This window comes from Sylvia atricapilla, chromosome 2 (assembly GCF_009819655.1).
Source record: "Sylvia atricapilla isolate bSylAtr1 chromosome 2, bSylAtr1.pri, whole genome shotgun sequence".
NCBI lineage: Eukaryota > Metazoa > Chordata > Aves > Passeriformes > Sylviidae > Sylvia > Sylvia atricapilla.
In genome coordinates, this window is record NC_089141.1 from 107,188,354 (window position 1) to 107,192,249 (window position 3,896).

Genomic DNA, 3,896 nt, shown 5'->3' on the forward strand with positions numbered 1-3,896 from the left:
TCTTTGACATTTCCCCTGGCAACTGATTTATTTCCCATGCATCTCAGGGGTCCTGAACAAATCCCACCAGGAGCTTTCACTCTGCATGACTTTTTCAGAGCTGTGTATCTTTCCCAGGCAGTCAAACTTTTTCTCTGTATGTTTTAATTATAAGTTCCTTGCATTGTAATTTCAACGCATCACCCTCTCTGACAGATATGCCATCACCTTGATTTACACTAGTGCATCTCTTCTTACAGGGAGGAGAAAATGAGAAAGTAATGGTCATATTTCAAAACCACCTACAGTGCAGGTGGCATAAAATCTTATCTGACAATTATATTTGAAGGCAGAAACTTAAATGAAATCACTTTAGTATTTAGCAGTTGACCTACTTCAGATTATACAGCAAGCAGTTTAGCCTAAGGAGGTAGGCAGGCTGCAGTATTTCACTTTCTGGGCCCCACACTGTTTAACACTACCAGAGCATAATTGAAAAGTCGGTTTACAAAAAAAAAAAACCCAACAAAAACCACAAAACCCAAGAAAATGTAGATTTCTTTAATGCAGACAACGTCATTATTGTCAGGGTGCCAAAAGCAAGAATAAGTGTTCATGCCCTGCCCAATTCCATACCCATGGGTCCAGAACCCTCATTTTGGCTCAGCTCAGGGCCAAGAGTCCCTGCCTGGGCTGTGCTAGAATCCCCATGGCCACAATTCCATCCCTAGGGGGGCCACCCTGCTCATGCTGATCCTGCAAGCCTTCTTTCACCTTTTTCTATCAGCACATGCTCCTGTACAAATATTTAACATGAAATAGTATTGACATAGGTATGATATGACATGATGAGCCCACACAGAAGAACACAAACTGTGAGTGGTGCAATGGGCCCTGTGAGGAATCTCTGTATCTGTAGGGTTTGAACAAAGAAAAGGTTCAGGGTCAGCCCCAGGCTGGCCCAGCCCTGGCTGGAACAACTGAAACAAGGACCTTGGTTCTTGGTTTTCCCTCATTTGCACAGCAGCACAGCTCACTCTCTGCTTCCTACACCTTCCTCACTCATAACTTTATTTGTGGGTTAAGAGAACTCTTAATGCAAACAGAAGATGCTGTTTAATGGGAGGAATTTCATCAGCATTACAAAACTAGCAGGGACCAGCAAGCAGCTGCTGCGACACTTTTGGTGAGCTTATCCTTAAATTTTATCTGGTGTATGGTGTTCGGTTAGAAGCCTGGAGTCAAAAGCAGCAGAATCCTGTGAGTCTTTTAGAGAAAGGCTCTGGGGAGGTTTTCCCTGCAATTTTATGATTCTTTTACCTCACAAGGCAACAAGTTCTGTGACTTCAGGAGAGTGGAGGATTATCTGTTTTTAGTGTTTGTGGAATACCATTGATTTGTTCTGTGGGTTTTAGCTGCAAAGTCAGGAAGGAATGTTTATTCTTGAGGTTGGTATGTGCTGCAGGTACTGTAACCAGTAAATAACTATCTGAAGAAAGTACAGATAATCTTTCTGCATTTAGACACATTGTGGCCAGTTTGGGAGGGGAATTCTCTCCTTGAAGCTGCAAGGTGAATCTCTGCCTCATTATTCTGTGTCTCAATATACCCTGGAGACATGCAGGAAAAGCATGATGTGGTGGGAGATTCAAAGTCAAGGAGGCAGACCTGCCTCTGTGACCTGGCTTTGGGTTCTTTCTGCACCCACACAACAGCTTCTGTCCCCCCTGATTTCAGGAAAGCACAACAGCATTTCGCTAAGCTGCTTCTCAGGTTTGTCACATTCTCAAACTCAGGTCAAAATTTTAGAGCTGAAACTTAATTCCATGTTTTTTCATGGTTTTAGGTCAGGTTCAATAAGAATAGAATTAACACTTGTTACATAACTCGTGATCAGTTCTAGAAAACAATATGCAGAAATTTCACAGTCACAGAAATCCTAACATGCAAGAAGTAATTTTTGTTTATAATTTCTACATTATGTCACATCAAAACCAAATGTTTTCCAGGTTTTATGATTTATTTGCTACAGTATTAGAGTGGCCCTAAAGGCTGGGTGGTAATTTTCTAAGGAATTTTGGATTTTTACTGCAGCCGATTGGGAAATTTCTGCAGTTAACAGAGGTGATGGAAAAGCAAGTTTGTAAAACAACTGTAGTAAAGCTGCATTTCCAAGGAAATAACCCAATTCGTTAAGTTCCACACACAGCATTGTTATTTTTGGTGTTTTTTTTTAACATTATAGCATAACTGGCATAAGCTATCACCACTGTCTGTGAGTATTACCAGCTAAGCACACTGTGTTTGATACTGGAGGATAACCTAATGTCTGTGAGTCTGTGCTAATAGTCCAAAGTTATGCTGCCCCTGCTCAGAAAGGAAGAAGCCAAAACTGCTTGACCTTGCAATTCTGCCTGTTACATTTTAACTTTGGTATGTTGTCTCATGCTCCTTCTCTGGAATTAATTTTTCCATTTCTGTCCCTCTTTCAGATATGGATAACAGGGAAGGGAGCAAATTTCTCGGAGGTCATAGCAATAAAACAGGATCTTCAAGAGGTCAGGAGCAGATCTCTAGTCCAACTTTCTGCTTGCAGCCTGTCAAACACCACATGAGAGCAGCTATGCCTTTGCTTAGCCATGTCTTGAAAATGTGTAAGGATGGTAATTCTGAATCCTCTCTGGGTAACCAATTTAGGTGCTTTACTATCTGTCATTGGAGAAATTAGTGGTGAATATTTCTCAGTCCACTTCTCAGTCATGCCAGATGGTGAAACAAGACCAATGAACAGAAGTTGTTGTTTGGCAAATTGAGATTAGATAATCTCTAAATCCCTGGAAGGAATTGCAGGCTGAAATGAGAAAAACAAGGAGCAGCCTCAAAGCTGTTCTGGAAACAAGGAGGCAAAGGAGAGGAGAGAGCAGCAAGCAATTGCATAGATTTGGAAGCAGGACAAGTTGGTTTTTTCCCCACAAACCTGTCTAAAAAGCAAATCCCTGTTCTGAAAACTTAAAGTAATTAAAGAAATCCCAGTTATAAAACTATCTTCCTTCAGAATCTACACGATGAAAATTAAAGCAAATCCCATAATTATAAATTGGTTTGGTATTCAACAGTGGATATCAGTAGCTTATCTTGCTGGGCTGTGTTTCATGGTGTGGTAGAAACTACCTGACCCACGAATGCCCAACTCCCTTACTTCCATTTTCTTCTTCCCTCTGCTTCGAGCTCGGAATGTGCTTGAAAATGTCCAGCAAACAAACATTTGCTGTCAGTTCTGAGAGTCCACATGACACTGGGACCTTGTCACCTGCACCTGCACAGCTCCCTTATGAGGCACAGCAGAACCAGCACCCCAGGACTCTCAGTAATTCCCCTCTGTGATCCATGGCACACACTGCAATGGTCTGGAATTCCAGTTTCCAGCAAGGAAAGATGTTCCTGCCCTTAAAGGCAGAGCTCTGAAAGGGCTGAGACCCAAGCAGAGCAAGATCTCACAATGACATCTCACGACCAGACTTCATAACTTCATCAAGGATTTGTTTTAGCACATGGACTGGGAAAAATGATGTGGTGAGGCTCTTTGTCTGAGCTGCCACAGGTACAGATGAACAGTATGATAGAAGAAAGGCAAAGAAAGACAGGAGAGAAAGGAGGACACAGAGCACTAAGCTGAGAAAGTAGCACTCTGAAAAGGAATTGGACAGAAAATAATTTGGAAAGCTCTGAAATGGCTTAAATCTAAGTAGAACAAGAGTCCTGAGGGAACAGACCTCATCCCTGGCCTGCAGCTGCACATGGAGCCTCTGCCCATAAGTCCCTGGCAGCATCCGTCTGTCCAGTGGTTTGTGTCCCACATAGCCCACCCTCCAAAGCCAGGGCTCTGCAGTGTGAGGCTCAGGCTGTTGTGTGGAACC

The 3,896-nt window shown here is 42.6% G+C and overlaps 1 long non-coding RNA gene across 1 annotated transcript in view; it reads right to left on the minus strand.

Moving 5' to 3' along the window:
• LOC136358149 (uncharacterized) overlaps positions 1 to 3,896 on the minus strand; it is a 201,175-nt gene that overhangs the window by 146,804 nt on the left and 50,475 nt on the right. The window lies entirely within an intron of this gene.